Source organism: Sminthopsis crassicaudata, chromosome 6 (assembly GCF_048593235.1).
Source record: "Sminthopsis crassicaudata isolate SCR6 chromosome 6, ASM4859323v1, whole genome shotgun sequence".
Lineage (NCBI taxonomy): Eukaryota > Metazoa > Chordata > Mammalia > Dasyuromorphia > Dasyuridae > Sminthopsis > Sminthopsis crassicaudata.
In genome coordinates, this window is record NC_133622.1 from 132,044,624 (window position 1) to 132,061,000 (window position 16,377).

The 16,377-nt window shown below is 38.5% G+C and overlaps 1 long non-coding RNA gene across 1 annotated transcript; it reads left to right on the forward strand.

The window, feature by feature from the left end:
* The first annotated feature begins 4,251 nt into the window (after positions 1-4,251).
* On the forward strand, positions 4,252-15,144 carry LOC141546103 (uncharacterized). The gene is made up of 2 exons (XR_012483232.1): positions 4,252-4,634; positions 11,979-15,144. It is a non-coding gene; the product is annotated as an uncharacterized LOC141546103 (long non-coding RNA).
* The last annotated feature ends 1,233 nt before the right edge of the window (positions 15,145-16,377 follow it).

The window sequence follows — 16,377 nt, forward strand, 5'->3', positions numbered from 1 at the left end:
TCTTATCACAGCTTTGATTACATGAAATTCTTTTGCTACAGACCCACCCAAAAGCTTTGGAGACAAGGACAGCAGATCCATCCCTGCCCCAAATCACACCCTCATCATCCTTGAGCTTGATCTTAGGTAGACTTATGCCTAGATCCATAATGCTTCCCTCCCAGATGGAGTACTGTCTTCCTGATAAATGGGGGCTCTGGCAATCTACAATGCATTCATTCTGGCACCACTTGTAAATGCCCACAAAGCATTCACTACTTTTGTGAATACCCTTATTAATGCCCACTCTGCATTCACTATTGCCAGTCTCTCCAAATTCCCAGGGCCTCAGAGAAATCTCTGGTCACTGTCTTTTGTAGTGTTTAAACCAATTTTACCAAGCTTGCCTCTGTCTGAAGTCTTCAGAGATCTCTGGCCATCATTTCATAGGAAAGATGAATTAAATACATGATAGAGTACTTGAGAACAGCCTTTAGAACAGCTCAAGATCTTTTATTCACATGTTCACATCCTGTTCCTAGCTAACTTTTGCTGACTCCCTGTGAACTCCTGATGAGCTCTAGGTCAAAGAGGACCTGCTTCCTCTTCCCCACAGCTTAAGGTCATACACATAATCAGAGAAGGAGATGATGCAATCTCAATGTAATCAGAGCTGCTGCTCATGAGGTGGTCTCTGTTTACTCACAGCAAATCACATCTGAGGGTCTCGGGCTTTATTTGCCTGTTTACTTCATGACTGTGGAGTGCCTGATTCCTCCTCTGACCTTTACACTTGCATTTTTATTTTCCTTCTAAGGTTATTTTTACCTTCTTTCTAAATCTGATTTTTCTTGTGCAGCAAGATAACTGTATAAATATGTATACATATATTGCATTTAACATATACTTTGACATATTTAACATGTATTTGTCTACCTTTCATCTAAGGGAGGGGGTGGGGGGAAGAAGGGGAAAAGTTGGAACAGAAGGGTTTACAAGGGTCAGTGTTGAAAAATTACCCATGCATATGTCTTGTTGAATAAGAAATTAAGATTTCATATTAGAATTGTAAGCTCACTCAAATCTAACAGGCCTGAGCTTCTAAATTATGGGAATTTGACCATTCCATGAACTCTATATGTCCTTGACAATAGATACCAGGAACTAGCCAATTCTAGAAATGTTTATGCTTACAGCGGGTGGCTCCGTCCTTGAGCATATACTATTGCTAAGGAAATACGTCAAGGTATAGACAATATGGAATGAGTCAAAATACTAGATATTTGATACATACATATGTCAAAATGACAGATAAAGTGAGATACTTGATACATAACATATGGAATGAGTTAAAACACTAAATGGTCACACATGTCAGACTTCTTGGCTGAAAGCCCTCTTTGTTTAAGAGAGGTATATAAGATTGAGAATCTCACATCTCCACTGAGTCTCACCCGTGGGGAGGACGCTTCGCCCGGAAAAATCTTTACACAATTCAAGTTGATTGAGGCTGAAACGGGACTCCCAGCCATTTGAGTTTTTGAGGTTCCCTTGAATTGGTGATGTATTCTCTTCCTCTATCTGCTATAATTGTCATGTTGTTAATTGTTCTTATTTCTATTTGTTTTGTCGTGTAAATCTAAATTGTCTGTACCTTGTCTTGTTTGATTAAAACTTTTTATTTTCATTTTTTAATTGAGCTTGAGAGCGTCATTTATAGGAGCGAATCCAAACTTTTCTTTAAAATCATAATACATAAATAAATAAAAAGCTATAATAAAAAAGTTGAACTTAAAAAAATTAAATTAAATAATAATATATAATAAGGCATGATTTGGCAACTAGACTAATATATGAGAATCTCACCATATTTCAAATATAGACACACAAAAGCTCATAATGCAAATAAAAGACTTCAAAATATTCTTGGGAATTCAGCCAATAAAATATCCCATTATCATAGACTAAACGATTGTACATATTCATCAGTACTTAACATTGTCCCATAAAATCTTGAAAAACAGTTATTGAATTGATGTTGTTATGCCAAATACTCATAATTTCTAAGTTAAAAGGAACTAAATGTTTCTAGAACATAGAAACAGAAAAGATTAAAATCGTTTGGGAATAAGAAGAGCATTTAGCATCCCTCTTCAGTTATGTCAAGCATATTTATAGTGAGTATACAATGAACTCAAATTCTAAGATTTGTATTTTTTTCAATTAACATCTCCATGAAGATAACTTTCAAATATACTTAATTCATTTCATACCTTTTTTTTGGCCTCCAGTCTCATATCTACAACTGCCTATCAGACATCTTGAGCTAAATTTCCTATAGATATCTTAAACTCAATATCTTTCTCCCAAAATTGTTCCCTCTCCCTAACTTCCTGATTACTGTCAAGGACACCAACATTCTTAATCATTCAAGCCTAAAATTTATGTAGTCATCTTTGTCTCCTCACTATCATTTTCTTTTTTTTTTTCCTTTTTTGCTGAGGCAATTGGGGTTAAATGACTTGGCCAAGGTCATACAGACAAGAAATGTTAAATGTCTAACGTCATATTTGAACTCGGGTCTTCCTGACTTCAAGGCTGGTTGTTCTATCCAGTGCACCAACTAGCTGCTCCAACTTTCATCTTTCTTATCCACTCTATTGCCAAGTCCTAATGATTGCACTTTAGTAACAGCTCTCATCTATACTCTTTATCCTCTTGGACATTATATCACAATACTGATGCAGGTCCTCACCATCTCATGCTTAGACTATTGCAATAGCCTCTTGGTTGATCTCTATGTCCAAAGTCTCTTCCTACTCCTGTCCATCTTTCACTTATCTGTCAAACTGATCTTCCTCAAACGCAATTCTGATCATGTCACTCTTGTATTTATTGAATTTCAGTGTCTCCAGTGCCAGGCACTATATTAAGTTAACCATATTTAAGACAAAAATAAAACAAAGTGTTCCAGGTATATGGCAGACACTGAATAAACACTTGTTGACTGGATTTTGACTATAAAAAGCAGGCATTTTTATTTGATCAATACAATTCAAGTAACAATAAATATTAGACAATAATACTAAGATCTGTCTGAATCCCATTGATAATGAAAAAAATAACATTGCTATTATTAAGCTATAAAAGTTATTTTCCATTTCATATCTGCTAACAACATAATAATATTAAGATATTTTTAATTGTGTATTTCAGGAATATAGCCTAAGAATCTTATTGTTCTGCCTATTCAATAAGATCTGCTTGGATATAAAACTAGATACGACTTCCAAATTTAAAAGACACTCAAATCAAACAGACCACTAAGTATTCGATGTATATGGATGACATCTATCTGTATGGATCCACTAAAAATAAATAATATATTAAATATCTTTATCTTATGGAATCTTTCTCCAGTTGTTTTGATAAATGTAAAGCATTAAATGTGTCTACCAGGGAAATAAAGACCGAGGTACTGAGCTTGAAGCTAAAGGTCAAATTGGAATGGACAAGAATGCTTAGAAATATCTTGGTTTCTTTCAGACAAGGAGAAACTGAAGGTAAATTTGTTGAGACTTTTGTCATCCAGAAATAAAAAGTAAATGATAATAATGCATTTAAAGCAAGTAAAAACTATATAATTCCTGTTTTAATGTACACATTGGGAACTGCAAAATATACCTTAGCAAACTTGAAAAGTAGAGTACAAGAATCCATAGAATTTTGACAAAACACAAGGCAAATCCTCACTCTCCAAAAAAGAGGAAAAGCCTTGATAAACATTCTCAGAATGTATGATAAACTAGTCAAAAATCTATAAAAATACTTTTTGAATAGCTGTACATTATTTCAATAATCAATAGTAAATGTTAATAAAAAGTACACACCAGGTACTTATCAAAATTAGTTTATATCCAGATAGAGCTTATAAAATAGCTAAGATGCAAATCTAAGAATCAGAGATATGAAGATATGAAGATATTCATATGAACTCAGACAATGATATGTTCACTGCCTAACATATGCCTAAATCATGTGAATTTTTTTTTTGTAAAAAAAAAGAGTAATTTATCATAACAAATCAGGATTAGGTTATTACTATCTAGATGGAAGAAAATGGTAGAAACTGTATCATATCATTTGAAGCTATACAAATCTAATACCTAGCAAATATCTAGCAGATTATGGCCAAGTGGAGAGAAATGTTTATCAGATGTAATCAGTATATCATGAAATAATGAATAACAGATTCCATGATACAAATATAGACCTGAAAATATTCTTGAGAATTCAATCAATAAACTGTATTGTAATTAGATCATTATCATAGATTCCACATTATTTACTTACATTTATCCCCCTTGATCCATAAAAACGGAGAAATATTTTGAACAGAATTTTAATAGAAAATGCTCATAATCTTCAAAATATGTGGAACAAAAATCAAATGTGGAGGCCTAGAAAAAAAGAAATCTAAATCATATGTTAATGATTTATCCCTTGTTTGCTTATGTTTCACTTTTCTGGATTTCCTTTGGAATTTTCCTGGCAAAGATATTGGATTGATTTACTATTTCCTTCTCCAGCTCATTTTACAGATGAGGAAACTGAGGCTAACAGGGATAAATGACTTGAGCTGGATCACATAGCTAGTAAGTATCTGAAGCCAGATTTGAACTCATAAATAAGATGAATCTTTCTTACTCCACATCTGACATTCTATCCACTGAGCTTTCTAGCTAGTAATAATTCAAGGTACATATTATTCTTAATATGCTATTTTTTTCTTTCAGCAAGTGTACAGAAAATGCATTTACCTTCCAGTATATTCATTCAATTATTAAAAGCAAATATTTTATCAACCTGGGTAATACTCCATAGAATATTAAATAGTAAAACAATAGTAAAATAGAACTTGTTCTAGGAACATTTTAATCTGAACTACAATGAATAAGATGAGAAAAAAGGTTGCCCTGGTGCAGAGACTAACTGACCTAAATTGGACAGGCAGGAAAAGGGATTACCCATTTGTGCTTGGGATGTTCACTTACTCTCTTTGCATAGAGCAGGAAGTATGTAGCTATACCAAGCGTTTGCATCATAAATTCAGCTTGCCCCAACTACAAACAGGAAGAATTTATAACATGACAGAAAACAGGAGAGGAGATGGAAAGAATGACAAAAAGGGAGTTGATACCCCAAGTAAGAAAAGATATAGAGTAATTAGCTTCCCTGGTTGAATTCAACAAGTTGTCAAATACTTTTTAGACGATCCTTTCTTCTCCACTCCCTCAGGGGCACAAGAAGCTTCTACTCTCCCTCCGGCTCTCAGCAGAAGGCTTGCACTCCAGAACCTCCTCCTTATCAGAAACAGGATCGGGGTCCCAAGATATAGGACTCCCCTCTCCACGGGAGTCGAGTTCTGAAATGCCCAATCCCCACTTCTTAGTCCTTCTCATACACGAAGTGGGCTGCCTTTCTCCTCAACCCAATCTCTCCAGCCTCCCTTTGAGGCTGGCCAATCTCAAGGCCTTTGCCCTCCTCGGGCTAAAGCTGTAAATTCCCCTTCTCCTCCACCGGAGCCTGATCCTGCTACAGCTGTGGATCAGGAGCCTCCTTCCAATCTCTTCCCCTTGAGGGAAATTGCCAACCTTCAGGGAGGAATACTCAGAGTACAAGTGCCCTTTTCCATGTCAGATCTCTCCCAAATCAAGGAAAAATTGGGCAGATACTCTAAGGATCTTACTAAATATATTGAGGAATTCAAAGCCATCACCCTCCAATATGATCTTTCCTGGGGAGATATTAATATAATCTCCTCTTCTTGTACCATAGAGGAGAAAAGGCGAATCTGGGATTTAGCCCAGAAATTCAGGGACGAGATACTGTACGAGGATGTATGCTGATGGCAGTGGATATCTTCAACATAGAGAAGAGCTAATCCAATTCCAATTGATTAATAATGGACAGAATCAGCTACATCCAGAAAAGGAACACTGGGAAATGAGTGTAAACTGTTATTTTTACCTTCTGAATCCAATTCTTCCTGTGCAACGAAAAATTCGGTTCTACACACATATATTGTATCTAGAATATACTATAATATATTTAACATATATAAAACTGCCTGCCATCTGGGGGAGGGGGTTGGGGGAGGAAGGGAAAAAATCTGAATAGAAGTAAGTGCAAGGGATAATGTAAAAAATTACCCATGCATATGTACTGTCAAAAAAAAAAAAGTTATAATTATAAAATAAAATAAAAATTAAAAAAAAAAAAGAAGGACAAACAATAAAAAAAAAAAAAAAAAAAAAAAAAAAAATTCGGGGACGATATGGCTTCCTCCTCCCCTGCATGGAACTATCAGGAGGGAAGCAGGGATAGAGAGAGGAGAGACCACCTACTAAGCTGCCTCATTGAGGGCATGAGGAAAGGAATCAAAAAGCAAGTCAATTATGACAAGCTCAGGGAGATCACTTCAAACAGCTGAGGAAAATCCCACCCTCTTCCAAAGTTGATTGGAAGAGGCCCTGAGAAAATACACTAATCTGGACCCCACTTCTCAGGAGGGTGCCACAGTTCTTAGCATGCATTTTATTAACCAGTCTGCCCCAGATATCAGAAGGAAGCTACAAAAATTGGCCCTAGGGCCTCAAACCCCCATGACTCAATTATTAGAAGTTGCTTTTGGGGTGTTTAATAATAGAGACCAAGCAGCAGCAATGGAAAAGGATTGCAGGGCCAGAGCCAGAAATAAAGAACAGGCTCAGCTTTTAGTGGCTGCCATTTCTAGAGATCAGACCCATTTGTGCTTTAGATGCAAGAGACAGGGTCACTGGGAGAGAACATGCCCCCAGAAAAAGCCTCCAGGTCTTTGTCCTAAATGCTACAAGGAAGGACACTAGAAAAGGGACTGCCCAGAAAGGGGTAGAGCTACTGCCTCAAGCCTCACCCTCCAGTCCTCTCAGGACTTGGAATGACAGGGCCCGGGGTTTGGCGAGGCCCCCCCCCCTTTCTCTATCAGCGCAGCTGAAGCCAGGGTGACTCTAGACGTGGCAGGTAAGCACATTAATTTTCTATTTGATACTGGGGCCTCTTTTTCAGTTCTGTTATCCTATTCTGGTCCAACGCGCCCCTCCCCCGGTAAAGTAATAGGGATTGAAGGGAACCTCCAGAGGTGCTTTGAAACTTTTCCTTTACCTTGTAGATAGGGAGATTTGCTGTTTCCACACTCCTTTTTAATGATTCCTTCCTGTCCCACTTCTCTATTGGGCCAGGATTTAATGGAAAAGCTGGGAACCCAATTCTCTCTGCTCAAATCTCCAAGTGATATATTTGTGCTCCTTCTGAGACCTTCCCATGTTCCTTATGAAATCTGGGAGGACATAGACTCTTCCGTCTGGGATCAGGGCATTCCCAGAAGGGCAACTCTTGTTACACCAGCCCTCATTAAGCTACAGGATTCTACTGTGTTCCCACATAGACAGCAGTATCCAATTAAGCAGGAAGACAGGATTGGGTTACAACCTTTGATTGAGAAGTTTCTTAAGTTTAAACTTCTGGTCCACTGCCAATCACTCCTATCCTTCCTGTTAAGAAAGGAACGGGGATTATCGTATGGTACATGATTTAAGGGCAATTAATGAAGCAGTTATCCCAATCCATCCCATAGCACCTAATCCCCACACTATATTTACACAAATTCCAGGAAATACTAAATGGTTCACCACCCTGGACTTAAAAGATGCTTTCTTTTGTATTCCTCTGCAGGAGGTCTGCCAATTTCTCTTTGCCTTTGAATGGGCAAAGCCAGGTGGACTTCCTGGTCAATTAAACTGGGCAATTTACGAGACAGTCCACATCTATTCAGGCAAGCCTTAGCTAAAGATTTGAGAGATCTTGAGCTGCCCGGCAGCAGCCTTATTCAATATGTGGATGATATCTTGCTCTGTAGCCCTACTAGGGAGGAGTCTCTGGCAGCGACTGTAAAGACCTTGAATTTCTTAGCTTCAAGAGGTTACAGGGTCTCTCTATCTAAAGCTCACATTGCCTGCCAATCTGTCAAATATTTGGGTCACAATCTCACCCCCACCTCTCACTCTCTAACTGAGGAGAGGAAGCAGGCTATTCTAAGTATCCCCCCTCCTGTTTCTAAGAAACAGCTGAGAATCTTCTTAGCTTTGGCAGGCTTCTGTAGAATCTGGATTCCAAACTTTGGGATTATTGCTAAACCCCTCTATGATTCTATTCAAGGTCCCGATAATCTCCCTCTCGAATGGGGACCTGAGTAGGCCAATGCTTTTAAAATCTTGAAGGCTAAGTTAAGCTCTGTCCCTGCTCTTGCCCTGCCTGATTTACAGAAACCTTTCACTCTGTATGTAGATGAAAGGCTGGGCAGGCTTTGGGAGTCCTTACTCAATCTCTGGGACCAGATCCCAGGCCAGTGGCCTATTTTTCAAAGAAGCTGGACTCAGTTTCTCTAGGATGGCCTTCCTGCCTTAGAGCAGTAGCTTCGACCACCCTCTTAATAAAGGAAGCCTCTAAACTGACCTTGGGGTCGCCATTAGAGGTTTTAACCCCCCACAGGGTCCAAAGCATTCTAGAATCCAAAGGCCATCAGTGGCTCTCAAGTGAGAGACTTACTAAATACCAGGCTCTCCTGCTAGATACCCCTGACCTGACTCTTCGAATTTGCCACACCCTAAATCCTGCCACCCTCCTCCCTGACATCTCTCAATCTGGAGAGATTGTCCATAATTTCAAGGAAATTATAGATTCTGTATACTCTAGCAGAGCTGACTTGAAGGAAATTCCTCTTGATAACCCAGAGGAGGAATATTTCACAGATGGGTCTAATTTCCTCAAGGATGGGGAGAGAAAGGCGGGTTATGCAGTGGTATCTCTTTATAACACCCTGGAAGCTAAGCCATTGCCTACTGGCACCTCGGCACAGAAATCCGAACTTATAGCATTAACCAGGACTTTAGAACTGGGGAAGGGGATGAGAGTCAATATTTACACTGATTCCAAATATGTTTTTCATGTTTTGCATGCTCATGGAGCTATTTGGAAAGAAAGGGGCTTGTTAACAGCAAGGAATTCTCCCATTAAACACTCGGGAGAAATTCTATGTCTATTACAAGCTGTCCATGAACCCAAGGAGGTCTCTGTTATATTTTGCAGAGGGCACCACAAGGGAGAGTGACTTCAGGCTAAGGGAAATAGGCTGGCAGATGCAGCTGCTAAAACAGCTGCCCTTACGCCCCTGTTGACACCTTTAATTCCCCAGCTGAGTCTTTTACTCCTTCCTATAGCACACAGGAGAAAGCTCTCGCAGAACAAAGGGGATACACATTTTCTCCCTCAGACCATGTTGTTAATTGTTCTTATTTCTATTTGTTCTTTTGTGTAAATCTAAATTGTTTGTACCTTGTCTTCTTTGATTAAAACTTTTTACTTTTATTTTTTAACTGAGCTTGAGAGCATCATTTATAGGAGCGAATCCGAACTTTTCTTTAAAATCATAATACATGTAGTCGGCAGGATTCGCTGCATAAATGCCTCTCTTTAAGAAAAATAGATCTCTGTGTCTGTCTGTGTATGTTTGTCTGCTTTGAATTTTTTGTTCTGTGTTAAAAGTTAGCAAGCTCATAAGATAAGAATTCAGCCTCTGTGTTACAGGCTTAGAAAACTATCAGGCTGAATTGTGGAAACTGGAATTCATTCAGAATAGTAATTCTTTCAGAGTGGTTCAAAAATGTATTGGTCTTAAAAATTGTTTGTGATTTTAAACTTTTTAACCTGTTGTACCAATTTGTAAGTAAAACAAAAGAAAAAAACTTGACTATTTTAAACTGGTAGGGAAGTTTTCTCTGAAAAGCAGATTTTCAAAGTCTGCTAAAGAGGAGTAAAGGCAATACAATCTTATATGCTTAATACCACCTGGGAAGCTTCTTACTAGTGGCCTTGAAGCACTCAGGCAGAAGAAAGAAAAAAAAAAAAAAAGAAAAAACTATTTGGTTTGCTTCTGAAACATTGGGTAATTTTTTATCATTATGGGTTATGAATCTTGAAGTTTAAAGTTTAAAAAAAAAGGTGATTAAAGAAAAGGGACAAGGGAGATTGATTTACAAAAGCAATTAATAGTTTCAATGAAATCAGAAGAGTTATTGGTTTGGAAGTGTTAGGTTTAAGTAAGTAAGCATTGGGAGGAGAGAAACAGAGAGATGGGACAGGAGAATGAAAGTGATTTAAGAAGGATTGATTAGTGAGAGCAAATGATTTCAAGAAGAAATCAGTGGGGAAAAGAAGGAACTGGTTGGAAAGGGGAGTCACAGAGAGATGACTCTAAGACAGAATGTGTTTTTTGCAGGGGGAGAGCAGCAGTAGGAAGCTGCAGCTGTTTTTGGTTGAAGAAAGCAAACTGATAAAGGGTCAAGCTGCTCTCTTACAAGATGTTAATTGAGTGAACATTTGTTTCTAAAATACATAATGGTTTTTGTGTTTAAAGAATATGATCAGAAATGTGATATATAGTCTGAAAAGGCTATTTATTTTTTTAAAAATGTTTAATTGATGTTTTTAAGAACTTTTCAGATTCTTTTATGTGAAAATAGAAGTTTTAATTAATTGTATTGATGCCAATTATTTGAAGGGACTCCAAGTATAATAGTTTTTGCCTTTGTCCTTTTGAAGATATTTTGTTATGGCAATATGTAGTCTGGGATTTTTCTGTGTATTGGGTATTTTAAAAGCAAAATAATTGGTACAATGTTGAACTTATGAAACATCTACTTTGGTATATAAGAATTGTGTGAACATTCTGGGATAAATTTCTTATTGTTAAAAGTCTTACAAAATGTAGATGATCTTTTTGTGACAGGAAGAAAAAGAGTGACCTTGTCCGGGTCACTATCAGTTTGTTAAATTATTTAGGAGCACAGGGACTGAGAATTTCTTAAGACAAATTGCAATTTGTAAAAGGTGAGGAAAATATTTAGGCCATTTTATAAGCTTAGGGAAAGAGAAACTAGATTCTGTATAGGTGGAGGGGATTCTTCAAATTACTAAGTCTAGAACGAAAAAGAGTCTCCAGAGATCTCTAGGATTGGTGGGGTATTGTAGAACCTGGATTGGTGAATATGCATTATTAACTAAGCATTTATTAACTCATTTGTTGGAAGGGAAGCCTGATATAGTTCAATAGGATTCAAAAGGGGAACAAAGTTTTGAAATGTCAGCCCCTGTTTTACTTTTGCCATCTTTGAAAAAGGCTTTTCTTTTATATGTAAATACAGTAAACAATGTGGCTTTAGGAGTATTATCACAATTAAGGGGAGGGCAGCCACAGCACTTTTGGTAGAAGAAAAGTCAGAAATTAACCTTTGGGGGTAGTTTAATAGTGAGTGTCCTGCACCAGGTTCAATCAATTCTGAATCAAAGGGGCCAGGAGGTGGCTAACTGATTCAAGGATTTTAAAATATGAACTAATATTATTGGAAAGAGATGATTTGGCACTCTCACCAGACCATAACTTTAATCCAGCCATGTTCTTATCTGCTTCCCCTGGGGAACATGTGTCCCTTGAACATGATTGTCCAAATGTGATTGATTACCAAACTAAGATTAGGGAAGATTTGTAGGAGGTCCCTTTGTTGAAAGGCACTGAATAGTTCATAGATGGTTCCTCACAAATAGTTAATGGGAAAAGGAAAAATGGTTATGCTATTGTTAATGGGGAAGATTTGACTCTGGTTCAAGCTGGATTCTTGTCAAAAGAGTGGTCAACTCAAAATTTGTGAATTATATGCAGTAAATCAAGCCCTAAAATTGCTTGAAGGACTGATTCAAAATATGTTTGGGGAATTGTTCATATATTTGGGGAAGAAAGGGGAATGGTAAACAGTAAAGGAAAGGGATTGGAACACAGGGCATTGGTCTCTGAAATTTTGACTAATCTTATGTTACCTAAGAACGTTGCAATGATTCATGTGCAGGGGCACCAAAGAGGAAATTCATTTGAGATAAGGAGAAACTGCTTTGCAGATGAGGAGACAAAGCGGCCTGGAGAAGAGGAATCTGTAAGTACAGAGGAGATGATGGTGTTAATTTTGGCATTTCTGCCTTCAGTGCCTCCACTTTCCCTTACCCTAGAAGAGAAGTAGGAAGTCTAAAGCCTTGGCGCTGAGGAGGATAAAGAGGTCACTGGCTCCTCCCTAATGGCAGAGAGGTACTGACCATAGCAGGTATGAGACATGTACCCCAACATTTACATCAGGGCAGTCATTAGGATGTCTGAGACCTGTGTGATGTGGTGCTGACTAGGATTGTGGCACTGGCAGGCAACTGGTCAGTGGGCGTCCTATTTGTCAGAGGATGAATAGGGCGGCCCAATGATAAGTCTAAAAGGAAGAAGGCCCCTGGTATCAGGCCTTTCCAAAGCATACAGGTGGACTTTACCAAGCTGCTGTCAGTGGGGCATCTCAAATACTTGTTGGTCGTAGTGGACCATCTGACCTTATGGGTGGAGGCCATTCCCCTTGCCTGGGCAACAGCCACAGTAATTGTAAAAGTACTTCTTGAGCAAATCATTCCAGGGTATGGGATGGTGGAGCAGGCAGATTTAGGCCAAGGCACCTGTTTCACAGCTAAGATCTTCCAATCTGTGGCCCAAGCTCTAGATATATGATAGGACTTACACACCCCATAGCATCCTCCCTCATCAGGTAAAGTGGAAAGGATGGATAAGGAAATTAAACAGCAACTGACTGAATTGGCATAGAGACACAATTGCCCTGGACCAAGTGCCTTCCCCTTGCCTTATTAAGAATTAAAACAAAATCCCTGAAGAGATGTGGAATTGTCATTTTATGAATTATTGTATGGTCACCCTTATCCAAAAGGGATTCAAAATTCTTCCTTCTATCCAATATTTGAAACCAAGGATTTGTTTTTAAGAAAATATATTATATCTTTACTGTAACATCTGAAAACTTTACAACTAAACAGGCTTATTGCTCAGACTCCTCCCTTAGGATTTCAACAGTGCATGAGTTCTAGCTTGGAGATGGGGTCCTGGTTCGGATATGGAAGGAGGACAAGCTGACCCTGAGCTGGAAAGGACTGACCCAGATCCAGATACAGCAGTGCTGCACAGGAAAGAGGGTGGACTCAGCATACCATAATTAAGGGACTGGTGGACTGCGAGGGTATGGACTTCCCAACTGAATGCAGAGAACAAGCTGAGACAAACATTGAAAAGCAACTGATGAACTGTGCATGTAAAATCTTGATAGCAGTATTGAAGCCTCACTATTAGATAAAATATCTACTACTGACACCTCCCCCTCCTACAAAACATCCTCCATCAATCATAAGAGTTCCTAAAAACTTGTACCAATAATGTAACTTTTCCTCCTCTGATGAATTGTGTTAGAAAGAAAAAGAACCTGGTATGATACCCTATTTGGTGGTGCTGGAACTGGTTTGGGTATAGTTAATTCTATAGATCTTGAGGCCTTGGCCAGCAGACTGCGCAGTGCTGGGCAAGATGTTTCTCAAGCTTTGACTGTAAATGCTCCATGGTTGCTCACGACGATCCTACCCCACCAAAATACTTTAAAATATCAAGGCCAATTTCTACAGATTTTTAATGAGAGTATTATTACTAGTTTGGGTTTTACTGGAAATATTAGTAAATTACTTAATTGGCCCAAATGCTCTTTACAAAATATGTATACCTTGATACAAAAAGAAAATGCTCAGAGATTGTTGCAATGTGGGATCATATGTTTAATTTACCAGAAGCATGGAAAAAACAATGACCTGAAAATACTATGTGTACTTCTCTTTGGTGTACTGGAACTATTGTGTATTATCAAATTAAGATATGGGCTGTTATGTGTCACTTTCATGTGTTACCTTTTGTCTTACCTAATCACTTTGCTTTACCTCATATATATGGAAACTACATAGATTTGAATAATGTAACCCACACTTTGTCTGTACTGCAACTGATAGGGGGATTGTTTGTGGGATGATGATTCAGCAGATGGAACCCTCCCTTCTATCACATTCATCCAATTTGTGTGATTTAACATTGTATCCTGTGAATAACTTCTCCATGATATATGAGGTATCTTCGCAACATATATGTATAGCTTCTAATAACCTGGGTACCCAAGCTTCTTCCTTTACCCCATGTCTCCCTGTCACTACAACCTCTTATCGATATCCTGAACAAGTCTTTAGTTATGAAGAAACTGTTAGAGTCTAATTAGCGCGCGTTAAATGAACATCGAATACAGACTCATATAGCTGCAGGACAACTTATCGAGGCCTCTCATTTAGTGACATCAGATACTAATCATCATTGGTATGGCTTCTTACTTAGATCAGGTAGCACTACCATTTATTTTAATAGTTTAGCCATAACCATATTATTTTTATTGTTCTTTTTGTAATACTGTATGTGTAATTGTTAAATGTATCGGAAGATGAAAACAATTTATTCTAATTTTACCCCATTAGCTCAGTCCTCTTATTATTTTCGTGATCTTAAGGCCAAATGAATAAGAAATTAAGATTTCATATTAGAATTGTAAGCTCACTCAAATCTAACAGGCCTGAGCTTCTAAATTATGGGAATTTGACTGTTCCATGAACTCTATATGTCCTTGACAATAGGTACCAGGAACTAGCCATCCCTGGGAATGTGTATGCTTAGGGCTGGGTGGCTTCCTCCCCGAGCATATACAATTGATAAGGAAACACTTCAAGGTATAGACAATATGGAATGAATCAACATACCAGATTGTCACGTACTCTGCACATGTATACGTGCCAAACTTCTTGACTAAGGGTCTTCTTTGTCTAAAAAAAACATATAAAAGGCTAGTGTTCTATATCAGCCGTCAAGCTTCAGCCACGAGGAGGACACTTTGCCTGGAAAAATCTTTACACAATTCAAGTTGATTGAAGTTGAAACGGGGCTCCCAGCCATTTAAATTTTTGAGGTTTCCTTGAATTGGTGATGTATTCTCTTCCTCTATCTGCTATAATTGTCATGTTGTTAACTGTTCTTATTTCTGTTTGGTTTTTTGTGTAAATCTAAATTCTGTACCTTGTCTTATTTGATTAAAACTTTTTACTTTTATTTTTTAACTGAGCTTGAGAGCATCATTTATAGGAGCGAATCCGAACTTTTCTTTAAAATCATAATACAGAGCACTTCTTTGTTCCAGAGGCAAATCAGTAGAAACTGATTTCTGCTCTGCACCAGGCTACTCATCTGGGGAGGAGTGCCCTCCAATCCTTGGTTGAAACTCGTTTTCACTGGCCATAAACTGGGGGAAACAATCAGGCAAGTCTGCCAGGCCTGTCCAATTTGTGCCCAAATGAATCCTGAGGGGAGCTGTTAAAGCTCCCACCTCTCCTGAAGCCAATTCAGAGGAAAGGCACTTACCCTGGCGAGGACTGGCAACTAGATTTCACGCATATGCCCCCCCCCCCCCTAGAGGTTTCAGGTTGCTTCTAGTGTTCGTGGACACATTTACTAACTGGGTAGAAGCATTTCCTTGCAGGACTGAGAAAGCCCACGAGGTATCCAAATTTTGCCTGTTAAACGAAATTATACCTCGCTTTGGTTTACCTGCCTCGTTACAGAGCAATAATGGGTGTGCCTTTATTTCCCAGGTGACCCAAATTGTAGCAAAAGCTCTTAAAATTACTTACTATCTCCACACGTCATGGAGACCCCAAGCCTCAGGGAAGGTGGAGAAAATGAATCATACCCTTAAGTGAGTCCTCTCTAAATTATGAGTTGAGACTCATAATTGAAGATTGGATTAAAAATCTCCCAATCTGGCTTCTTAAAATCAGAATTGCCCCCAGGGAAGCTATTAAGCTTTGTCCATTTGAGCTCTTCTATGGACAGCCTTTTCTAACAACTAATTATCTTGTTGACCCCAAATAGCATCTGGTCACTCGATTTGCTTCAAGACTGAGGGCAATCCAGAAGGCCCTTTCTGAATATGCAATCAAGCATCTCCCTAAACCCACAGATGCTCCTGCTCAGGTTAACTCCCCTGTAAATCCTGGGGATATGGTATATTAAAGAGCTGGAAACCCCAGGGGTCTGACCCCCTAGGCATGAAGTGGAAAGGGCCATACAAGGTCATCTTAACTGCTCCAAATGCAGTTAAACTGTAAGGGTCCCCCAGCTGGACTCATATTTCTAGGATTAAAAATGTTGCTTCTGTTTCAGATAATCCAGTTTATTCCTGTGAGCCCATAGAGGACCTGAAGTTACTCTTTTGCAAGACGCCTGGGAAAGACTCTGGAGAAAGAAGCCTCTCATGCTAATCTTTCTTTCTCCTTATGAGGACTCTACTCTTG